The sequence below is a fragment of the Callospermophilus lateralis genome, chromosome 8 (genome assembly GCF_048772815.1).
Source record: "Callospermophilus lateralis isolate mCalLat2 chromosome 8, mCalLat2.hap1, whole genome shotgun sequence".
NCBI lineage: Eukaryota > Metazoa > Chordata > Mammalia > Rodentia > Sciuridae > Callospermophilus > Callospermophilus lateralis.
In genome coordinates, this window is record NC_135312.1 from 14,047,112 (window position 1) to 14,073,546 (window position 26,435).

Sequence of the window (26,435 nt, forward strand, 5' to 3'; positions counted from 1 at the left end):
ATTGACAAATCATCAGGTAATACTGATGGCTGCTGATCCCAGAATTGCAGTTTATTGCAACAGATGAAACAACAAACAAACAAACAAAAACAAACAAACCTGACACTCTGTGTCTTATTCAATATGTAACTTTAAGTTCATTCTTTATTATCCCTGAACTTCAAGTTTTTCATCAGCCCTTGCAACAATCCAATGCGCCGAAGAACTTTTCACCTGATGGGCCACTGAGTTATGAAAGAGATAACATACAAATGGCAGACTAGATATAAGAATGGAACTCTGACCCAAAATATCTGCAACAATCAGCTATGAAAGCCAAAGCATAGTTCTAAAGCAATTGGCCCAAAATGTTAGGATTGGGCAATTGTATTTGGGAAGAAAATATTTTCATGGCATACATCTTACCATAGGTTAATATCCAAAATATGTAAGGAATTTCAAAAACTTAAGAGGAAAAAAATAACCCAACTAAAATCTTGGCAATAGACCTAAATCATTTTTTCTCAAAAGGAGACAAATGTCCAAGAGGTATTATGAAAAAAATATTTACTATTGCTAAGTATCAGGGAAATACAAGTCAAAACCAAATGAAATTAGAATGTTAGGATGCCTCATCTATTATCAGAATGACTAAACATAACATGCACTGTAGAGGATGTGGAAAAAATAGAACTCTTGTACACTGTTGGTGGGAATGTGAAATAGCATAGCTAGTATATCATACAGGTCAAACGTTTCTCAAAAACCTTTAAAAAAATTATTCAACTGCCACAGATCATGTGGTGAATACATACACAAGATTGGGATTGTTGGATCAACAATCCCACTCTTGTGTATGTATTTGTGTATGTATGTGTACGTGTGTGTGGGGGTGTGTATCCAAAAGAAATTAAATCAATATGTAAAGGAGACTTTTGCTCTCCATATTCACTGAAGCACCAGTCATAATAGTCAAGAAATGAAAACAACCTCGCATCCTTCAACTAATAAATGGATAAAGAATGTGATACATATATAGAGTGGAATACTATGAAGTCAAAAGAAGAATCAAATTTTGTCACTTGAAACATGGATGGAACTGGATATCATTATGTTAAGTAAGCCAGACTCAGAAAGACAAGTACTGCATGATTTCACTCACATGAAATATTAAAACATTGATCTCAATAGAAATTTGAATGGTGATTACCAGAGCCTCAGAAGAGTAGAGGGACAGTTAAAAAAGGGAAAGGTTGATCAATAGATATTAAGTTCCAGTTACATAGGAGCAAGAAGTTCTGCTGTGCTGATGAACAGTAAATACAATAATATGTTGAAATTTTAAAAAGCTTAAAGAAAGGCTTTGAATACTTTCACAATATTGGAAAGATAAAAGTTTGAGGACATGGTTATATTTAACCACTCTACCTGGGAATCTCATGTTATCCTATTAATAGGCTCAATTTTTAAAATTTATGAGTTCAAACTAAATTTAAGAACTTAAATAAAGCCTCATGCCTCCAGGATATGCAAAAAAAATAGCATTAAACAATTGAAATATGCCTGATCGATCGATGGATCTCTCTCTCTCTCTCTCTCTCTCTCTCTCTCTCTCTCTATATATATATATATATATATATATATATATATATATATATATATATATATATATATATATAAACATGTGTGTGCATAACACTTTAACAAATTATGCAAATGTGTTTATATACATATGTACATTCTTGTATTTTGGGAGTTTGGGAATCAAGTATTTGAATAGCTATTAGCTTTGTGTTTTGTGAACACATTGTGGAAAAATGCTTATTGAATATACAGGTATCACCTTGTAATTCATGGTCTTTTAAAAGAAAAAATAATTGTTTTACTTAACTACACAGTATAAAAATATCTATTTACCATAAAACTCCATATAGGATTTCCCTTTCTAAAATAGCCACTATTGAAAAACTCATAGTATTGTGTAAATGTAGCTGCTTCCATTAATTAAGCAGTGTGTTTCTCACCACAGAAGTCAATGAATATCATGTAGCATTTTGAGATTCTTCCCAAAGTTGTTATTAAAAGTTATATCATGCAGCTTAGGCTGTATAAAAAGAGCACATTAAAAAAGGGATAGAAATATCTATTTGGTCCTTCATTCCTCCTTCTCCACCATGATACTAATAAGCCAATAAAAGATTGTTTTGATTAAAAGTTGTATTATATTAGTTGAATGTCTCATTTCTTCTGCTTTTTGCCCTGGGACATGAAACACATTTGTCTGTTTAAAAGTCATGGCTTCACATTTTCCATTTTCCTATGACAAATGACACAAGTTGAAACCTGAGGATTTTTCATGGAAAAATAAGGGGCAAAATGTGTGAAAGAGTGGTGGGTGGAAGCAAGCCTGCTGCTTCTTAAGTGATCCTTTCTTATAGACATGGAAACAGAGTCTGAAGTAAGGCCCTGTCTTTCAAGAGAGTTGAGTAAGCTAGAAGAGAATCAAAACTGGAATCTGTTACCTCTTGGAAGTCACTGCAATTAGTTTGCACTTACTTAAGTGAGCAGAGATTTCTTGATGGCATAATCTCCAATACTCTGTATCCAGATCTATTACAGGAAAGTAAATAAGTCTAAGAATCAGATATTAGCCAAGTCTACGTGTTGTCCAACATGTAGACTTGGCTCCTGTAATAGACTTAGGCTCCATCAGATGAATGCCCTATTGCCAACTCAGCAGATCTGTTCAAGTTAGGAATGCTGCACTTCAATTTCCCTCAACAATTGGTAGCTCCTAAATGCCAGCAGGCAGAACTTGAATCGAGGTTTCTCGCCCAGAGCACTGCTGACATAGAGCTCCCTTTGGCAGTTCTGTAGACCACATTTTTATGTAACCTCCTGGGTCCTCAACTTCAGAGCCTGATGGTGTATGCTCAGTTCCTCTTCTTAGAACCCAGATGTTAGAGGGAGTTTGTTAACCTTGTTCTTATATTCTCTGTCAGGCAGTTCACCAAGCTTCTTTCTCTTGCCTCTTTCTCTAATCCTCACAATCATTAGGCAATCATCCAGGTCAGTGACTTGACAAATTTTAGATAGGAGATCGTTACAAACAAAAAGGCACTTTGTATACCCTGAACATAAAAAGAGATTTTTGCTCTCCTCATCTGTTTTGGTGAGTCTTTACATTGGGTTCTGTATAAAGAAATACTTTAAAAGTCATGGAATCTGTGCCATTATCCCTGTGATAACCATGTCTTGATTGTTGTAACAATTGATTATTTATCTAATTGATGTTTCCCAATACCTCACGAGTTTTATGAAATTATTTGAACCAAACACCAAACACAATTTCTGGAATAGGGTGATATCAATAATTATTGAACAAGTTAATATGTGAGTAATGATTAATATGGTCTGTAAACAGGAGGTTAAATTTCCTAACCAACTCTTTTGGATATTAAAGATATCTTAAGCCTTTATTTAAATTTTTTGTATATGCATGATATTAACCCTCTGTAATATTTGCCTGTTAATGTGATTGATTTTGATTTGTAATTCAGTCAGATATTCAGTTGGCATATAACAAAATCACCAATTCTTTGTTTGCAATGATTTAAATCATTAAAATTTGAAGCATTTGGAAGTCTGAAAAGTATTCAAGTCTAAAAATATTAATGCAACTCCTCTTTGAAACTAGTTTTCGATCACCATGGTCATGCTTTGTTACATGCTTTGAGTGGGCGCTGCAACTAGAATTTTATTCCAAAATAAATGGTCCACCTATGGTTGTTGCTTTCTCTGATCTATTTCAAGAGATTTTGCAATTCAATTATTTCCATGGCTAATCTTCTGCAAATATCAAATTAGCTCAATTATAATAATTTCATAGAACATTTTAATACTATATAATTTGATGTCTTTTTAATACATTGAATAAAATTTGCTTTGACTACCTCTGAACTATACACTTAAAAATGATTGAAATTGAAAATTTTATGTACAAAACAATTAAATAATATGAAATAAATTTAAAAAAATAAAATAGGCTTTCGAGTCAGACAAAGGTGAGTTCAAATACTAGCCCTGGAACCTCCTAGATGTAGGAAATTGATTTGATTAATCTCTTGGAGCCTCATTTACTTTATTTAAAAATAAGAATGATAGCAATTACATAATATGTTCAAAATACTCAGGACAATGTATAACAAAAGTAAATTATAATCATCAATTTTCAATTTTGTTTTTTACTCTTTGGTGGGAGATTATGTTTACATAATTCATTTTCCTTTCCTGAAGTCATGTTATTGGCAGTTCTTTTATTTTCATTCTATTTAATATTTTCTATCATTACCCACAAATATTAAAAATGATCATTCCTTTTTTGATAACTGTTTTTTTTCTTGTATTTGTAAAAACTTACCCCTCATGCAAAATTAGAACTATAATTTGGTCCTCATTTTGTTTAGCAGCAAGTATGATTTTGATGTCACTCTTTTATGTTAAGAACATGGTTGTTTTTGACTACTTTCTAGGAGTTATCATCAGAGGACACTGCATTTATGGAATTCCTATTATGTTCTTGGTAAAATATTAATATAACTTGTCAGATTATTCATATCTGTACTAAAACTAAAGTACTTTCCTTAGGTAGATGATTCTTTTAATATCCTGTTGAAATCCATTTGATAATATTTCATTTATATTTTTCATTTTTACCCATAAATTATATTATTCCTTTGGTAATTTCTTTGCAAGGTATAAATGAGCTTCATAAAATAAATTATGCAATATTTCATGGTGTTTTGTTCTTGGGAACAGTTTATAGAGCAAGAGCATTTAAATTAAAAATTTTAAATGAGAATTTTAAGTAACCTGTAAATTTCCTATGTTTTTACTGTTTGAGAACTATTTCCTTGATAACTTATACAATGATCCTTGATCCATTTAGGTTTTAACTTCTTTTTGACTCAGTTTTAGTAAGTTCTGTGTTTTTTTTTTTTCTATGAAAGACATTCATTCCACAAACATTTTTGAAAAGTATAGAATTGTGTTAAGTATTATCCTATTCAAACTCAGTCTACAGGCCATAATTACCTCTTATTTTTTCTTTTTATAATTTTCATTATTTGTTTTCATTGCTTCTTGAATTCCCTGACTTGTTAAATTTATATAATTATTTTCTTTTAAAAAACTAGGTCTTTGTTTTAATTTCAATTTCTACTTCATTTTTTAAATTCCTTCATTTTGCTTTGTATCGTAATAACCATGCTTTCCCGTGATTTTTCCACTCCTTTTTAAGTCCATGAATTAATGTTTTTTTAAATTTTTAATTTAATTTGATTTAGTTTTAATAATGAAAATAGCATAGTCACAAATTCAGCTTAAGTCATTACCAAGCCATTTTTTTTCTCAAGAGTTTGTGATTATAATTGATTCTTCCGTTTTGACAAACAAGGAAGGTTTTGCTATTGTTGTAGCTGTTTTGTTCTCATTTTGAGGTGGGCATGGGGGGTTAATCTCTGCTAGTCAAGTCCTTACACATTTTCTTTTTCTTTAACACTTATGTATTTTCACAGTTGGCTTGTCATGAGCAAATAGAAGATACTTCAAGTAGGACTTGTTTACTAATTTGACATGAAATTATTTCATGAAATAAGGCATAACTAAATGCTATGATATGGTCATTGAAAATATATTTAAATTGAAGGAAAGCAGGACTTTGGATTAAAAATTTATGGAAATTTTATTCATTGAGGTCTTACATGGGGACACATTCTGGGAAATGTGCCATTGTGTGACCAAAGTAGTGTGAACTTAAAGCAAGATAGCTAGGACATCACTGCACAATACAATCTTGAAGGATCACTTTCATATTTGGTCCATTGTTAAAGGACGTATTATGCATTATGTGACTATATGTGATGTGTTTATACATATTAATATAAATACACACTCAGCACTACTTTTTACATCTGAAATTATGTTTTACTGAAACTATATTGATACATCATCTGTACAAAAGAAACAATTCACCTTCTCTGAAGCATGATTTGCTTATCCTCATTCATTAAATGTAAAAAAATAACATGGATCACATGGATGGATGAAAGAAGCCATCTGAAGGTCTACCCCAGTACCTGGTTCATAGTTTTTGCTTCATATGTATTTTTGACAGAAGTTTCATACACAGCATCTGTCCCCATTGCAACCCTACTTTTATCACCCACCAACACACTCCCTGCAACCAAGCTTTAGTTTTGAATGAAATATGAGATAACTGCATGGCTTGGGAAACAGTCCACACTTCAAATACCCAGTAGTCTTCCTCACTCTGTTAACATCTTACATTTGATGATTTTAATCCAGGAAGGACTTGCCTTTTATATAATGAATTTTCTGTCTGTCCCAGTGTCCAAATGACTCTATTATTCCAGAGGACAAAGCCAGAAACTTGAAAATCATTAGACTGTGATTCCAATGTAAGCTTTCTGAACAAGGTAAAGTTACTTTATGTATCCTTATTTCATAAAAAGAGTAACAGCGGGCAATACTCAGTGGAGTTGCGTGCATTTGGTGAGAAAATATAGGCAAAAATTACAGGCAGGTGTGGTGCCCACAAACCTTCCTACCCTCATGCCCTCCTGCCCTTCCTTCTTTTCCTCTCCTCCTCCTCCATCTCTTCTCCTCTGCCCTCCCCCCCTTCCTCTCTTTTTTCCTCTTTTCCTTTCTTTCTTCTTTCATGACAGTCATTTCCACATTAAAATACACATTTGGCTTTGGAGAAAGCAAATATAAAGCAAGAAGTGATAACACTTCCTAAAGGCGAATATCAAACATGGAGTTCAAATTCATAAATATAAGAGAAAGTGATTTTTTGAGTAGTTATTCTATATTTATTAGATTTTTTACTCTTCGAATATCACATTTTTTCTATTAAATTTTAATTATTACAGTGAACAAAATTATATTTCCAAGAAGTTCTGTGTGTATTTTTTATTTAGCATCAACTTAGAGCTCAATTATCATATAATGATGTAATATATAAATTGCTTAGTTTCTAAATTTATTTTTAATTATTGAGATAAGGGTTTAGCAAATGAGAAAGTATTCTTAAATTGTTACTGTAAAGATAATTGCTATATAAATGATTTCAAATAGAAATGCATGAGTTTGGGCTTATTTCAGCCTATATCTTATTAAGATAAAAAAGTTTGAATTTCTACTTTTTACATGGTGAACTTTGTTACTTTTGAATATTTGAGTAATTGCTAATAATTCAGTTTAGCAAAATAAAAATGCACTCACAACTTCTTGGAAATATAATTTTGTTTATTGTAAATTATTTCAAATAACCTTGGTAACACAGAACTTTTAAAACACAAAATCTGTTATTGCTAAGTATATTCCTTACAGCAAATAGGTCTAGCTAATTTATATAATTTATCTGAATGCATATAGAAGAGATGAAACCAAGATAGGTATACAGAGACAGGAAATCAAAGACAGAAAAATGAAAGAGCTGAGACAGACTTGGAAAGTCAAAAGACACATATAGGGAGAGAGAAGAATTTAAATTGTATGGGGATTTTACCCACCATCCCAGTGACTGAAGTCTCAGGAAAGTTCTGAGATGCAAAATGGCATTTGCTATTCTTCAGTCACACTTCTGTTAAACTTCTGATGGTATCAGCATCTGACCAACATCTGACCATGTTGTATTCTTCCTACCTCCCACCCCCCACCCCCTGCAAGGAACTGATGAAAAGATATAGAGTAATAGAAGCAGAAATGTTCGAAAAGAACAGTCAGGTACTCTAGACAATGCTTAGAAATTGAAAGTTGAATGTGGAGATTCCAGTGCAGGTTGAACATCAGAAAGAACCTGACTCTTGTCAGCATAAGCTGTGCCATAATATGTCATCTTTTTTAAAAATATTTTTTTTAGTTGTCGATGGAGAATTTATTTATTTATTTATCTATCTATTTATTTATTTATACGTGGTGATGAGAATTGAACCCAGTACCTCACACATGCTAGGCAAGTGCTCTACCACTGAGCCACAACCCCAGCCCCATAATATGCCATCTTAAGAGTTTTAATGAAAAAAAAAAAACGTTGCATTTAAATATGAACCTCTGCTCCTCAGTATCTTGCATGCTCACAGCTCAGTGCCCACATTTTGTGGCTTCTTCTGTTCAGTCTTTTCTCTTTCTTCAGAGTGTTCTGCAGGTGTTCACTGCCATGGAGCTTCATTTCGGTTTCCTTGAACTGTTCTATTCACTTTCTTTTCAGAGTACTTCTAAAATATTAAATATGGTTCATTCATTTTATGCTTCTCAAAACATTTATATCTTTGATTAAATATAGGCTCAAATTGGTTTGAATATACTTTGTATACAACCAGAGATATGGAAAATTGTCCTCTACATGTGTAATAAGAATTGTCATGCATTCTTCTGTCATATGTAAATTTTAAAAATTAATTTAAAAAGAAAATAATATAAAATAGATTAAGTACATAAACACTTACAAAGACATACAGTTCTTATGTCTTCTGTACTGTATTAGGTTTAAAGTTGGTGATACAGTTTAATGTCCATTTAAAATAATTCAAAATTTCATGTAGAAAACATGATGTAAATAAATGTCTGAAACACACTTTTTATAAGGGAGCACTACCTATTATTTGCTGATAATTACATTTATAAATGTTTAGGTATGGTTTGGCAGTGATTATATGTTGATTGGCCATCATTTGGAAATTCTTGGTAAAATTTGGAAATTCTTGATAAATTTCACCACTAATTCATTTTAAAAACTTACCTAATCAGAAATAAAATGTCCTTACCTTTGTAAAGAAGGTTTTTACCTATGTAAATAAATGATTTCAAAGAAATACGAGTATGATTGCAATCATCATTACTACTGAACAGTAGTAAATTTTACATTGGGACATTCTAAACAGTGCAAAAGATTTTGTGAAAATTGAAACAGAAGAGATAAAATCAGTTCTTATTATCAGAAAATAAGGTTTAATTCATAAAAATTCAAGAACATTTGTAAATGTTTTAATGCAGAAAGATGTTAATGACAATGCTGAGTCAAATCACTGTACAAATCAGAATAGTCCCATACACCAATAAATGCCAATGAAAATAGTAATAAATTATAACTCATACTGGCAAGAACTATCATAAGATTCCTAGGTAAATTTTTTAAAATGCAACTATTCAGACTCAGTACCATAAACATGTCATATAGTAATAAATCAGTTTATAAAGTCAGTATAATATAAATTCAGTTTCTTCTGAGATTTATTGTGGAACATGATGAGTTGAGCCTAAATTTTTTGGAAGGAAAAGGGCTCAGAATATAGGTATATTTGAAGAACAAAGTTGGGAAATTGGTTCTCTCATATATCAAAACTATTTTAATAACATTCAGTAAGACCATGTGACATAGGGGTAGGAATAGACAAGTGCGCCACAGGATTAAAATATAAAACACAAAAATGGAGCCATAATAAAGTAAAGTATTTATAGAGCAGAGGTCACAGTACAACCAAATGAGTAGAAAATATATTGCTTAATAAATAGTAAAAGGAATATTGATTTTTCTCTATGATAAATAGATATCTATTTCATATCATAGACAAAAATAAATTTTACATGTATTAAAACCATAAATATTGGATCAAACTATCAAGTGTTTAGATTAACATGTAATACAATAGCTTTATGATAGTAGTGGAATGAATTACTTCACAGAAACCAAGAACAACTCACAAAATTAAACTGATATACACAACAAACACTTCCTACTAAAAAGACAAATTTAATAGATAAATCATAGGCTCTGAGAATATCATTGCCATGTATATTAGACAAAGATATCCTAAAAGAATCACCACAGACTGGGTGTTTTAAAACAAAGGAAAATTTATTCTCTCACAGTTCTGGAGGCCACAACCTAAAATGAAGGTGGTAGCCAGGTGAGTTCTTTGAAGATACTCAGTGATAATGTCAACCTCCTCCCCACCCGCTTATGACTATGGGAAGATTCTGTTTGCATCTTTGGATTATGAATACATCATTTTAATCTCTCCCTTTGTCATCACTTGGCTATTTTCCTGTGTGAGTCTGAATTTTCCTCTTCTCACCTGGATGGATATCTCTGGGATGAGGGCCTACCCCAAACTGAAAGGCTCAACATGATTACATTTGGATGTGAACCTTGCAGGGAGAGCGTTATTCTACTCAGTCTGCTATATAAGGAGGAATGTATAACAAGCAATGTCATCACTAGATTGTTTGTTATATAGAAAAAATTAAATTAACAAAATGTCCATCAATGGATAATAAATAATGGCATAGACACACAATGAGGTTATATAGCTGTTAAAAAACAATGACCTAGACATGAATATCAAAACTGATAAATCTTGAGAACGTATTGAGTGAAAAAAAAAGTTGTAAGATATTTGACATGTGAGGATGATAAATACACAAAAGGCATCATAATTTTTAATACATATAAAAATATAAATCTGCAGGGTTACTGAACATCAGTTTTAAGATAGCAATTATGTCTAAGCAGGGAAGGTATATAATTAGATTAAGAAAAAGTGAATGCTTTAAAAAGACATAAATAAATAGAAAAAATACAGCGGAGTAGAGGAAGGGGAACCACGAGAGGGAGGAAGAGAGGAAAAGGGGAAGAAGCACTTGCTGAAGTGGAGCCAATTATAGTCTATGCGTGTATGCCTCTATGTCAAAATGAACTTCAATGGTATGTATAGCTACAGACAATAATAAAATAGTGAAAGGAAAAGAATACAAAGAATAAATGAATTAATTATGAGTTTAGTTATGTTTTCCATATTTTATTATTTATGAGGAGGGGTTTCAGAATGAATGTGGTGAAAAGATGAAGTCTACCTATGTTCGAGTAATGAGTGAAGGTCAGAGCTTCTCAACTCCTGCCCTACTGGCCTGTGGGGCAATGTGTTTCCTCAGCAACTGTCCTGTGCAAGATGTTTAGATGTTTAACAGCCTCCATGGCATCTGTCCACTAGATGCCAGTAGCAAACCTCCCCATCACCCCCAGTTAGGACAACCAAAACTATGGCCAAATATTTAACATTGGGGGTGAAAATCAATTCTGCTTCAAAACCTCTGGCCCAGGGAATTAATTTATTCATTATGTCCTTCTCTTTATTGTTGTTTTGGAAATATTTTTGATATGTTATCATAAAACATGAAAATATGTATCTATATGTCTTGCATACTAAATTTTTATGGAAAAATGAAGCCTATAGCCAACATGATACATGTTCATATATCGTCAAATATGCCATATTATAAATTAGAGATATAAAAAGAACTTAAACCATGAACTTTATATCTGGTTTTGTTGGGGTTCTTTAAGATAGGTTAAACCAAAAAGAGTATTTCAGTTTCACCTTACAGAATACATAGGATTTTACAAATTTATTTTTTTTTAATTTCATTTTTTTTAATTTTATTTATTTTTTTTACGGTGCTGTAAGGCAATTTTAATGATAGCATATTGTTTGAGACACATGTAATATATCAAGCTGCTTTCTGTATATCCCACAATGTCAAAATCTACAACAAGAAACAAGATTTCCATTCCAACATAAATTTGCAGTAATTATATTTTCCAAGATCAAACTACAGTTCTGGTAGCATTTTCAGAACTTTTTAGAATGCAAGGAAGGAAATATCTATGTTTCAAAATTTATTTAAACTGCTTAATTGAAAAACTTATGCATAACTTTTAATTGGAAGTGATTAAACTGCAGTGTAGTGTCATGTTAAAACACAATGATCAAGTGAATAATCTAAAAAAATTCTATATATGCCTCCAAATGATGAATGTGCTCAAGTAAAACCACAGCTGTAGGTTGTATTTGGATTTAACATTACCTATCCCCGTGGAAAAACATTTTAATAAAACAATTATAGATCAGACAAAAATTTGTGATCGATTCTGGTGATAAGAAGCACTAACTGTAGCTGGGCATGGGGGACACACACCTGTATCCTAGAGACTCATAAGGCTAAAGTGGAGGATGACAAGTTTAAGTTCAGCCTCAGCAACTTAATTTTCTGGGGTGTAGCTGAGTGGTAATATACTTGCCTCATATGGGTGAAGCCCTGGGTTTGACCCCCAGCTCCCAAAAAGAAAAGACGGAAGAAGAAGGAAGAGGAGGAGGAGAGGAAGAAGAAGAATTAGAAGAAGGAGAAGGAGGAGAAAGAGAAGGAGGAGGAAGAGGAGGAGGAGAAGGGAGGGAAGGAAGGAAGGAGGGAAAAGAAAAGAAAAAAGAAACCTCAATCCCTGCCCCCTCCAAAAGTATTTACTTATGTGCTTGGTTTGTGGCTCAGTGGTAGAGCACTTGTCTAGCAGGGCAAGACTCTGGGTTCAATCCCTAGCACTGAAGAGAAAAAAAAATGTACTCAATTATTATACTTCGAATCTCATCAAACAAAATTTGTTTTCTCTTGTTATAAAATCCATTTTTTTTTTTTTTTTTTTTTTTGTACTGGAGATTTAACCCAGGGGCACATTACCTCTGAGCCACATCCCCACCCCCACCACCTTTTTTTTTTTTTTTTTTTTGAGACAGGGTCTCACTAAATTGCTGAGGCTGGCCTAAGACTTGGGTCCTCCTACCTCAGCTTCCCGAATCACTGGGATTATAGGTGTGTGCCACTGCACCTGGCTACAAATTCTAATTTTTGATTGTTGTCTCACAACACATGAAATATTTACTATTTGGCCCCTTTATAAAAAAATATCTGCCAAACCCCTGCTCCAGAAAATGTAAACCAATTTATAGTGACAGAGAGCAGATCAATGGTCTCTAGCGGGTGAGCAATTGAATATGGGCAGGTAATGAAGATTATGAAAGGTCATGAAGAAACTTCAAGGCTTCCATTAGCAAACGATGGAACCATGAAAGTTAGAAGAGAAATGCCTTGTGGAACATGGACCCAACTGAAAATGTGAACACTCAAGTTTCTGAGCCTCTCTTGCCATCCTTAGTATTTTGCCTCAGGAGGATCAAAACACAGCCTCAGCAACTTAGTGAGACCCTGTCTCAAAATAAAAAATAAGCAAGTGGTGCACGCCTATAATCCCAGTGGCTTGGGAGGCTGAGGCAGGAGGATCATGAGTTCAAAGCCAACCTCAGCAAGGGCAAGATGCTAAGCAACTCAGTGAGACCCTGTCTCTAAATAAAATACAAAATAGGGCTGGGGATGTGGCTCAGAGGTCGAGTGCCCCTGCGTTCAAAGCCTGGCACCCAATAAATAAATAATAAATAAGGGCTGGGGATGTAGCTCAGTGGCAAAGTGTCCCTGTTTTCAATCTTTGGTACCAAAAAGGAAAAAAAGAAAAGAAAAGAAAAAAGAAGAAAAAGTAAAAGAAGAAGATCTTGGAGCTGGGATTGTGGCTCAGTGGTGGAGCACTTGTCTAGCATGTGCGGGGGCACTGGGTTCAATCCTCAGCACCACTTAAAAATAACTAAACAAAAGAAAGGTATTGTGTCCAACTATTTCTTAAAAAAAAAAAAAATAAATAAATGTTAAAAAAAGAAGAAGATCTTGCCTTGCCTTCTTTTTTTTAAATTAATTTTTATTGTTGGTTGTTCAAAACATTACATAGTTCTTGATATATCATATTTCACACTTTGATTCAAGTGGGATATGAACTCCCATTTTTACCCCGTATACAGATTGCAGAATCACATCAGTTGCACATCCATTGATTTACATATTGCCATACTGGTGTCTGTTGTATTCTGCTGCCTTTCCTATCCTCTACTATCCCTCCTCCCCCGCTCCCCTCCCGTCTTCTCTCTCTACCCCCTCTACTGTAATTCATTTCTCCCCCTTATATTTTCCCCCTTTCCCCTCACTTCCTCTTGTATGTAATTTTGTATACCCCTGAGGGTCTCCTTCCATTTACATGGATTTTGCAAATTTAAATGTGGCAGAATAGTATTGTAAATTGAAGGGACCGTAAGGGAAACTAGAAACTACAATCATTTTATGGAATGGTGAGCTCCTCTGTGAAACTGAAACACAGGGTCTCACATTTTCAAATTTCAGTGGTGATGGTATCTATGTGCGGAGCAAATAGTTATAAGAAATTTCAGAGCAATGAAGCCCAAGATAGATTAAAAAGGGTACCTTAAAGGCCAAGTAAAACAAGTATGAATGCCGGTTTAGTTCATGATTTTAATGATCCCTCTTTTAAAATGTAAGAAGCAATCTAACTAGATATGGTACTAGCAAGGAATACCTGATGTTATTACATATTCAAATAAATATAATTTATATTCTTACAGAAATTTGACATGTTTAAATTAGATTCAGAGATACACAACTTTATGGAATAGAAGTCATAATATGACTAATATATTAATCCTCCACAACTTGACTTACAGCTTACACAGATCACAAGTAAATTACCAGTAGGATAGTTTTAGAAACTGGCAAGCTGATTCCAAAACTTCACATGATAATGCAGTGCATATAGACTATCCAGAGCTATTTTGTAGGAGAACAAATTTGTAGAACTTATACTGCCTGTCTCTGAGAGTTATTTAAAACTGCATAATCAAGAGCCTGGTGGTGGAAGGATCAGCAAGTAGATGCACAGGACAGAATAGAAAGACCAGTAACAAGCTCACACTCATACAATCCTTCAATATTCTACAAAGACTTCAAAAAAAGTCTTATTTCATTTTGTATTTTCAACAAATCCTGGAAATATGGAAACTATAATTTGATGACATTTGTATTATGACATACACAAACAACAACTCAACCTGCTCTATTGATTTACACATGAAAGCTAATATCTTAAAGTTTTTGAAGGAAAACAACAGAGAATAATTTTGTGAGGATAATATGCAAAGGTTTGTTAGAGTGGAAACAAAAAGCAATAACAACCAGAGATCAAGTTGGCAAATCAGACTTCATTCAAAATTAAAATCAAATTTTAAAATGTTTTCACAGAAAATGATATCATGAAGAAAAATAATAGGAAAAGCATAGATCCAGAAAATGTACTTGCAGAATAGTTTTGACTAAAGACTCCCATCCCGGCTATTCACAAAACTTTTTCATCCCAATGTTAAAAAAAGCAAACCAATTAAATATTGATTTTTTCCCCACTAAATCTGAAAACTCCACAAAAAAATCTATAAAATTAACCAATACACATGTGGAAACTTCATTTACTATCACTGTTTCCTGGGCAATGGCAATTGAAAATTCAATGAGATACTCATCAACAATCATAATGTTGAGAGTAATTAGATCAATTGTTTTTATCACAAATTGTTGAGAGAAGGGCAAAAATGTTGCAAACTATGTTAGAAACCGGCTTCGTAATTTAATTTTAATTATACTTTTATCCAGAAATGTGTTCTCTATTAGATTCAGAAATGAAAAGTGTCTCTTTGCTTCTGCAGTACTACAAATGTTTTATGCACATCATGCAAAAGCTTTCTAGTAATAGTAGTAGTGTTGCATTTAACCCATTAAGTTAATGCTAAAGGCCATGCCGATTATAAAATCATGTATAAAGCCTTTGATGTGTGCTATACTCGAGATTTTATGTATTCTGGTGGGTATTTCAAGATGGACAGTTAGAATTAAAATTCTGCAGATAAGTTACCATAGTTATTATTTTTTACTCATATACTAGTAAGAATTTTTGCAAAATTCTTGAGTTTTGAAAGTAAGATTCTAATCTTCAAAAAACAAATAAGGAAACAAATATACTTTATTCAAAATTAAAATCAAATTTTAAAATTTGATTTTAAAATTTAAATTTCTCAAAAAATGATATTATTAAGAAAAAATAATAGGAATGCCATAGATGCAGAGAATGTATTTGCAGAATAGTTTGGTCAAGAACTCCCACTGGAGTCCTTTTACAACTCAATGTTAAGAAAGACAAAGCAAGTAAAAATTGATTTTTTCCCTCAAGTCTATAACTACACAAAGAAATCTATATGAATAACCAGTACATGCTTATCTATATGTATAGATAGATCTAGATATAGACACACTCTTCATTATATTCAGATAGATAAAGCATATTAACTCATCACTTAACAAAGTTTGCCTTTCAGTAGAATGAAATTATATAAGGACAAACACTATGTCCTGTTCATATTTGTTTTCCTGGAGTTTAGAATAATGTCTGGCACATGTTAAAAACCCAATGAATATTTGTTGATTGAAGAAGTATGACTAACAGAGGACAATAATTGGAGGACAATGAATGTTTATGAGGATACTTCATAAAAACTGATATTTTAAGAGGCATATGCTGAATATATACAGTTGATATATATTATTTTGCACGAAATTAAAGAGTTTTTAAATTTTTTTGTCTTACCTGCATAGATTTGTTTAGATGCTTTTAAATACTTATCAAATCCTTTGTAAAGCAAAAACTTATTTTTACATCTTTTAATAATACATGTTGAGTTACAATTTGAGGACTCAATAAATGTTGGGTGAATTTTATGTGAGCACATTTCCCATTCAAATGATTTTTGTAGCTTCTGGGGCCTTCAGTGAGATGCAATCATTCTTTATGTTCCTTGGTAATGGAACAAAATCCATGGGAGATGCATTCCCCCCCCCGCCCCCAACAAATTCCTTCCTGTTACTTTAGCAAAGAATTGTTTCTTTACCTGTTTAAGAAATGCACTTTGTTTAAGAAATCTATTCTTAACCTACCTACTCTTCTCTACTTTTTTTAATATGAAGATTCAACCAGAGGCAGATTTTCATCTTTAAGTGAATTTCATAATTGCTCTTTCTATAAGGAATGATGTTGAGATTTTAATTGGAATCGCATTTACTCTGTATAGTGCTTTGGGTAGTATGGCCACTTTAACAATATTAATTTTGCCTATCCAAGGGCATGGAAGATATTTCCATCTCCAAAGGTCTTCTTCAATTTCTTTTTTGGGGCATTCTGCAGTTTTCATTGTAGAGGTTTTTCACCTCTTTTGTTGATTCCTAAGTATTTATTTATTTATTTATTTACTTTGTGAGGCTCCCAGACCTTAAACTAAACTACAAAGCTATATTAACAAAAATGGCATGATATTAGCACCAAAATAAGCATGTAGACATACAGTACAGAATAGAAGACAAAGAGACAAATCCATGTAACTACAGTTATCTCATACTAGACAAAGCTGCCAAAAAACATACATTGGAGAAAAGATAGCCTTGTAAACAAATGGTGCTGAGAAAACTGTAAATCCATATGCAGCAAAATGGAACTAACCCCCTATCTTTCACCATGCACAAAACTCAACTCAAGATGGATCATGTTCCTAGGAATTAGACTAGAGACCTTGCACCTAATAGAGGAAAAGTAGGCCAAATCTTTGTTGTGTTGAATAAGGCCCCCTACTTCCTTAAAATGACTCCTAAAGCACAAGAAATAAAATCAAGAATTGATAAATTGGATGGATTCAAACTAAAAAGCTTCTTCTCAGCAAAAGAAACAATCAATGAGGTGAAGAGAAAGCCTACATTTTGGGAGCAAATTTTTTGCCACATGCACATCAGATAGAGTACTAATCTCCAGGATATATAAATAACTCAAAAAACTTAACAGCAAAAAAAGAAAAGAAACAATCAATAAATGGGCTAAAGAGATGAAGATAAACTTCTCAGACAAAGATATACAATCTACCAACAAATATATGAAAAAATGTTCAACATCTCTAGTAATTAGAGGAATGCAAATCAAAACTACTTAAGACAAAACTCTCAACCCAACTGTTGACATTTTGGATAAACAGCACTGCAGTTAGCTATCAATTTAAATGATAAATCATTATTTAATTGTATTTACTGTATTGTGAACTGAATATATTATTTTCACTTAGTAATAATTTCAAATGACTAAAAAATCCATTTACAATGTAACCTTTGATAATTTCTTAGATTCTATTATTTGACATACTTTTTACCAAACCACTCACTCACTATTAAACATTTCAACTGATTCCAGTTACACTGAATTCTCCCTGTCTTGGCTTCCATATCTGATCATTTTTACTAGTTATTATTATTTTCATTATACATTACTATGGTGTATTTTGTGATAATTTCATATATGCATACAATGTGTAATGATAAAATAAATCATATATGATAGTTTCCACTTCCTGAACATTTCAACAAGATTTTTGATTAACATGTCCTATTTCTTCATATTTATGGGGTACAGTTTTGAAGTAAAATATGATAGTTTCCATTAGCTTAAATTTTAATAACATGTATACTGATAAACATGTTTATTGATACTAATGGAATAAATTGTGGTATGATTCTGGTTCTGGTCCAAAAATTGATAATGTGAACTGAGTAAGTTCAACTGTTGTGGCCTCTGTTTATTCTTCCACAAAGTAGAGATGTGGATGGATAATTACTGATCATCCTTCAAGGGCTAAATTCTCTTATGGCTATGGATGTCCCTACAGATTTGATGATATTCAATTTCTATATGTACAGTAGGAGGTGGTTTTATCGAAGATTTTTAAGCGATGTATCTATTCTTAACCTACCTACTCTTCTCTACTTTTTGAATTTGAAGATTCAACCAGTGGCAGATTTTCATCTTTAAGAATATGAATGAAGCTGATCAATAATGAGATAAGGGCATTGTATTGTTCTTATCTACCCAAGACACTTACAACCATGAGATGCCTACTCTCCAACAAGGGATCCCTCACCAAAAATCCAGGCCAAAACTCAAAATCTTTGTTGTTGTTGTTGTTTTTCTCTTTTTCTTTAATTTTCTCTTCTTTTAATAAATAACTTTCAATTTTAATCTCTGAATATCTGCTTTGTCTCTTAATGTTAGTTTATTTGAATTTATTTTCCTCACTTTTGCCTTCCATTTATTTTTGTCTAAGTGTCTAAGTCTAAGTGTCTTTTGAAAAGACCCAGAGGCTCAGCACTGAGAAAGGTAAAGTAAGCTTTACCTTGTCCTCCAACCAAGGTGATCTTCATATTAATTGGACCTAATTCTCTAGTGTCACACCCTATAGATAGCATCCTGATTTACTGGAATGTGTTCTTTCTGAACATCTTACTTCTCCCAGCTCTTATGGGGGGCTTATATGTAATATATTTCATGGCTGCAGAAAAATTATTAGATTTTTCAAGGTTGACTATGCCAATAGCAAATCAGAATATCCTATATCTCTGTGTCCCTGATTGGGGGAGGCATTCAATGAATAGGAATGACATTAAATCACATGGATCTATGTAGAAGGAAGAGGAGTATTTAGAGGAAGTTCCTATTGCCTCCAAGTATGAGCCTTGGTCACCTTTGGGATATACTCATAGCAAAAAGGAACATCTGAGATAGTACCTTTCAGTATTATTTTTCTCAAGGAATATTGATTATTCTTTACTTGCAACTTCAAAAAATGGCACACCTCCTAATTAAATTCCATGTAGTATTTGAACCCTTAGGGTACTCTACCATTTACTTATTGATTTTTTTTGTTTATTTTTATCAATGGTTATCTATCAGAATCCACTCTATTACAGGTGACTTGTGAGATTGAATCGCAGGTACCCTTGTGTCATGTAAATCGTTAGATATATTGTGTCTTGGCCCAGAGAGAACATCTAATCCTCTAGGTTGAATCATTCTGATTAAAACAGAGGCTTAATTGGACATTTGAAAGTCTAAAGATTGTTCACTACAGTCTACTTATATGCTCTCAAGGTCCTTATACCATTACTCTCATTTTTTCTTACCACTGTAAAACAATTGCTTTGAAATAACTCCTAATGCCTACTCTGCATGCAGATGAACAACACTGAAAGGAAACAAAGCAGTGTGGTAACTGGTTTCATTGTACAATCATGGTCTTCATATCAGTCATGATTTCTGTCCATCAGTCTTAAGTTTCCAAAGTCTGTGCTCTGTTGGATTCTTTTAGATACCATTTCCTATCTTTTACTTCTCCCCAAATCTCCAATACATCATCTCCCATTAACACAGGTGATGAATTTGCTCTTATGTCACTAATGAAATTGTAAGAATCAAAAGAGAGTATCATGCTAAGTGAAATAAGCCAATCCCAGAAAAACAAAGGCTGAATGTTTAATCTGTGGATGCTAATTTACAATAAGGGGGTGGCTAGGGAAAAATTGAGGCACTTTGGATTAGGTAAAGGAGAGTGAAGGGTGGGGAGAGAGTATGCATTATTACTCTATGTGCATATTTGACTACACAACTGTTGTGATTCTACATCATATACAAACAGAAGAATGAGAAGTTATATCCCATTTATGTATGATAATCAAAGTGCATTCTACTGCCCTGTATAACTAATTAAAACAAATTTTAAAATCTTAAAAATAATGTTTATCAAAAAAAAAAAAAGAAAGACCATCTTCAAGCTTCTACCACCACCACTGTGTTCACCCACTAAATTCATCTGTAACCAGGCACCAGCCTTCACAGCATGTGACTATGGATTAATCCTACCCACTTTCACAGTAGTCTACCAGAAAAGACTGCTATTGACAAGCTTCAGTAGCAAAGAATAATAAAATAATAAATTCTTAAAAATAAACAATTATTCCTTTGCTAGGCTTGATATCCAAACACAGTATAATTTCTTCCATCTGTAAATATATTTCTTGTTCTTAATCATCAGAGCAGTTATTGCCTCTTCCTTTTACAGAAAAAAATTAGTTACACTGATGCTTCAAACTTGCCTTTTGCATTTTCCCTTGACACCACCTAAACATTTCTTTTTTCTTACCATTCCTTCCAAATCATTCATGGTAAAGTCATCAACGAAAGCTAGTGATCAGATATAGTGTTATATCAGAAGCATTTGATACAGCAGGACAATTTCTTCATTCAATGTTCAGGATCTCACCTGCTTGCTACTTCTTCTACATTTCTAGCCATTAGTTCTTCAAGGATTTAGGCTTGAATGTATCTTTTCTAGGTTTTACACATTGTGAAAGTCTCCAGTTTCATAGCTTTAATATTATCTGTCTCTCTCTGTATCTACTATCTTGTATCTATCTCTATCTCCCTTTTTACTTATCATCTGTCCATCTAATAAACTTTTAATTCCCAAATTTATGTATCTACCTGCTTGTTAACATTTCTTCATGTGAATTCCTAATGGACACTTGACACCTGACATGTACAATTGAGTCATAAATTTTGCTTCAGATACTGGCTTTGCTCTGATTCTTCTCCATATCACTTAATGATCAAACTATAAGCCAAAATTTGGTTTTAATCTTGATTCTCTGCTTATAAACTTACATTTAACCCGTCCACTCATCTTGAAGCTCTGCATATGAACTGTTTTCCCAATACTTCCAGTGCTTTCACTCTTTCCTAAATGACAAACACCATCCTCCCAGGTTATAGCAATCACCTTTTTGCTTGCTGTTTTCTTTAGAACAAGTCCTCTCTGACATTCATATATTTCATACATTCCCCTCCTTGTTTTTTTATCCCATGGTTTTTACCCTATTACTTACTTGATTCTTCTCCCTAGTATCATTCACATTTTAATACACTATATCTTAAACATTTTGCATTGTTACTTCCTATATCCATGTAAGATTGTATGTTTTCTAACAGTAGGGATCTTTTTAAGCTTTACTTATTACTTGGCACAAAGTAGAAATCAAATAAATATAAATATATTTTTCTAATCTAGAAAAATCTTTGTTTGGTGATACTATTCTTCACCTAGACTCTAGAATGCAGCCAGTTGTTTATGATAAAACTAGAAAGCTCTCATTTTCCCACACTTAAGATTTTTTGGCTTCTATTTCTTGGGGTGTAAAATAGAATGATTAAGAGTATTTGGGTCCCAGTCTTATGTCTCTTAATTTTAGGAGACTATTTGTTAAGCTTTCCAGTTCCCTTAACTAAAATTTCTATCTTCTTTCCTGTCCTAATTCAATTTTCTGACAAGTTGGACATGATTTGTCTTAACACTTACCTTATTCTTTCAAGGCAAGTGCAGTCTGCTCAAACATATGGTCTTTTTTGGACAATATTTTAACTTTAATTTATTCTGCACACCCCTATGATTTGGCAATCTCCGAGGACCTTGAATGACTATATTGGAGGCAGATCTGGAGAAGGCTTCTTGGGCTTAGGGGCCAATAGGAGAATTGTTTACATTTCTTTCACATAGGACAACATTAATCTATACTGAGAATTCATTACCAGCATTCATAGTTCTGAGTGGTGGCATATGGTGTTAATCTGGAGGAATTTTACCTTTGCTACTATTCCGTAAGCCAGAAACCCAAATATTATAATAATGAGAGTACCTCACTCTTGAATACCAATCTCATGATGGCTCTTATGCATATGTAAAAGAACAGGAAGGCAGAATTTCTTCCAGATTTTAATTTTGGGATTAGGTCTCCTAGAATGTTTTTATTGCAATTTCACCATTGGGAGGAAGGAGGAAGAGACATGCAAGATCACATAACAGCATTTTGACCTCTTAGTGATCATTGCTTTTTTTCTACATAATTCTCTCATTTTGTAAGATAAACAGGATAAAAATATATAGCAAAGTAATTTCTTGAAATTATATATAAGACATGATGTTTTTGGAAATATTCCCACAATTCTGTATTTTATGGGCTCATTTGAATATAAGAAACAACCAAAGGTATTATGAATTGGGTTTGCTAAATCAGCAAGTGGTCAATCTAAGTGTTAGATATGATCTAATATATTTTTATAAATTTTTTAAATGATTACTCTCTAAGATTTGTTAAACTGTATCATAATACTTGGAAAACACAAACACTTTCCTAATGAATCCACTTTGACTTGATATTTTCATATACGTTTGCACATTCTGTCCTGCTTAATAATTTCACAGTAATAAAGAGTTGCTGCTGAATGTTTTTGGAAAAGAATAATTAACAATGTCTTCTTAGTATCAGTAATTGTATTATAAAGATCAGAGCTAATATTGTTAGCAGTTTTCATGAAACAGAAAATATACTAATGTTTTGATTAACATCACTAATTTTTTCTTTTAATGAATATGTTTTTAATGTTTAACTTACGTCAAGTACTATTCTGGAAACTTTGGATACATCAGTACACAAACAAAAACACGAAGGTTCTAGCTATCATGGAGCATCAAGGTAAGAGATACTTGCAGACAACTCTAGATATAAACTGTAATAGACTAAGTAAATTGCAGTTAGGAGCTGAATCATGTGCTCTTACAACTTATAGGTTTAAATCCTAAGACCCATTGCCTCAGTCTAAAACCTGGTTTGGAGGTAAGGTATTTTCAGAGGTAATTCAGTTAAAATAAGGTCATTAGGATGGGTCCTCTTATAAAATATGATTTGCATATTTTTTTAAATGGAGAAAGTTGGAGACAGACACAAAAGTAGAGCCATGTGGTGAAGAAGGTGAAGATCAGAGTGAAGATTCTACAAGCCAAGGAACACTTAGGACTGCCAATCAGCCCCTAGGAGACAGCCATGGGAAAATTCTCAGAGTTCTCAGGAGCCTCCCTCCCAACAACTTGATCTTGGATTGCTGGCCCCAGAATTGAGAAGATAAATTTCTGATTTTAAGTCTCCCAATTGTAGTACTTTGTCACAGAAGCTCAGAAAACTAATATGAGTAGGTAAGATGGTGTGGAAGAATGACCTTAAATATCGCTATTGACAATCCATTTCTTTCCCCATAGGTGCATGCCACTCTTCCCATCATGAGATGGACTCTGTTTGCCTTTGTGTCTAAACTACTCCCTTGACTGGCTTTGAACAGGAGCATTAGGTGAAAGCAAAGCTGTATCAGCAGTAGGACTATCCTGTAAAATATGTGACAATTTCCAGTTTTCTCTTTGGGAACTCAAACTTGGCTGTCATGCTTTAAACTGGAGCCAGGTTGGGACTCCTAAAAGAAAAATGGCCACAGGAAAGACAATTGAAAGCATTTGAAAGCAACTATACTAACTAACAGGTAGGCCCTTGAGGTGGTCTTGCATATTCCAACCCCTATCTGATCGCCCACTAAAATGCAGCTATATGAGTGACCTATCCCAACAATGTACAGAACACAAGTGCTTCCACACACAACACACACATATGTATCGACATACACACCATACAATATGCATGCAGTCATGCATTGCATGTTTTGATCATTGACAGACAGCATATACACAGGTGGCCACCTAAGGCTATAATGAAAAAAATATTATTGAGTAGTGGTGACATAGATGGCATAAGATTGTAATGCAAGTTGTTACACACGTTGTGTGATGTTGGTGGAAACAAACAGCTATACAACCAGTCATACAAAATTGTAGCACATAAATTGTCTACAGAATACTTGATAATAATACATATGTTACTGGTTTATATATTTGCTATAAAATACTTTTATCTTTATTTTAGGTCATGATCCTTCTATTTATTGAAAGACCCAGAGTACACTACAAATTATGCCATGCTACATCAGCATTCACTTTTTACATAACATGTGTATCATTCTCCTGAAGGCATCATGCTCTCTGTTGTTGATTTAATTTCATGTTGTTTTGTTTACCATAACCTAGGAGTGACAGACTCCATGCCATTTACTCTATGTATGTAGTTGCTATATCATCTAGGTTGTGTGGGTAGACTGTATGATTTTCACACAAGGATTGAATCACCTAAACACACATTTCTGAGAGTGAATCTCATCTCCATTATTAAACATGTGTGACTCAATATATGTAGATATATGTAAATAAATACACACACACACACATACACACACACATATATAATATATATTTATATATAAATATATATTATAAACAGATGATGGGTTAATGTGAAATCTGAGATTTGGAGAGCAATTTTAGAAACTCAGTCTAAGACACTTTTTCTAAAGATGGAAAAGCAATGAAGAATAAACCATAGAGGAGGGTCTGCCTGATGTGGATATAGTACAGCACACTGAGAGCCTGTCTGACACTCATTAAATCCAAACCCAATCTTCCATCTACATCTTTTTATATTTTATATGATTCTAAAATAACATATTCATGGAAAATTGGGAAAAAACAGCATCAAGAGAAATGAACTGCATAAGCATGCATATTAGACAACTTACATTTTTTTAACAAAGTTTGTTTTTTCATACTATGATAGCTGCATTGTAAGTAAAATTACATGAATTTTATGGAAGAAGAAACAGAAATTGTTTAGGGAATTTTGGAATCTTAATAACAAAGACATATGTTGTATCTTTAACTGTGTTTTCTTATGTACTGCAAAATAATAATTTCAATTGTGCAAAATTCATCCAATAAATAAATCATTATTTCCTTTGTCCTTCAATCTTTCAGATATTGTTTTTCTATGTTCATATTTTAATTGACCTTGTAATTCTGATTTTAGCACTGTTCACAATCACCAATAACATAAAAGTGAATCTGCATTAAAATTCTTAAAGAGAAATAAAAAGAAAAAGAAGATGTTTTCAGAACAATGAATCCCAAAATACCTCTGTGTTCCTATCTTTGCCTCACAGGAAAGCAAAATTATTGCTCCCCATGTTCTAGAATCCAGAATTTGATTGTACTGCAACTGGTAATAGTCTGTGTAATGCAAATAATATTTTCTTATTAATCAAGTGCCAATTATACTATTTGCAATGCTAAAATACACTACAGGAAAATTGCTTCTATGTATATTTTGCAGCATTTCCCTTGGAAGGAAAGCAATTTTTCTTTACACATTTTAAAATAGAATTAGAAAATATGTGTTTTGTGGTTTTCTGCTAGTACTGTTTTTCATAAATTGTATCTTACAAAGTGGAAAACAAAAACATAGACTCTTCATAATAGTATATTTCTTCTCTATAAAAAAAAATCAGATGTTACAGAAGGAAGGCATGTGGGTGTTGAAATGAGATGGATTCATCCCAGCCTCATCATTAATTTGCTGTATGATAAGATTGAAAGTAATATGGGGAAAATGAGTCACTTCATCCTCAGTATTGGGAAGGTGTTAGTCATTGTCCATGATACTGCTGCTCTTTTTTATATCATTACAATTATTACTGCTATTTTGGAAAGGAAAATAAAGTCACTTATTTTATCTCAAAGGGGAATAAAAAGGAGGTGTTTTCCCTAAGGCATCTGGTAATATCATGGGTGCCACATGTAGAAAGAGATTCATGATATGAGCACTGTAGGCTTGAGTCTAAATACACATCTTCATGATAACCATCTTGAAGAATAATCACTGATATAAAATGAAAAATATGACAAATTCCATATTGAGCTTTCCATGTAGCTGACAAGTAACTGGACATAATAATCCTAATTTTGTGAGGTTGC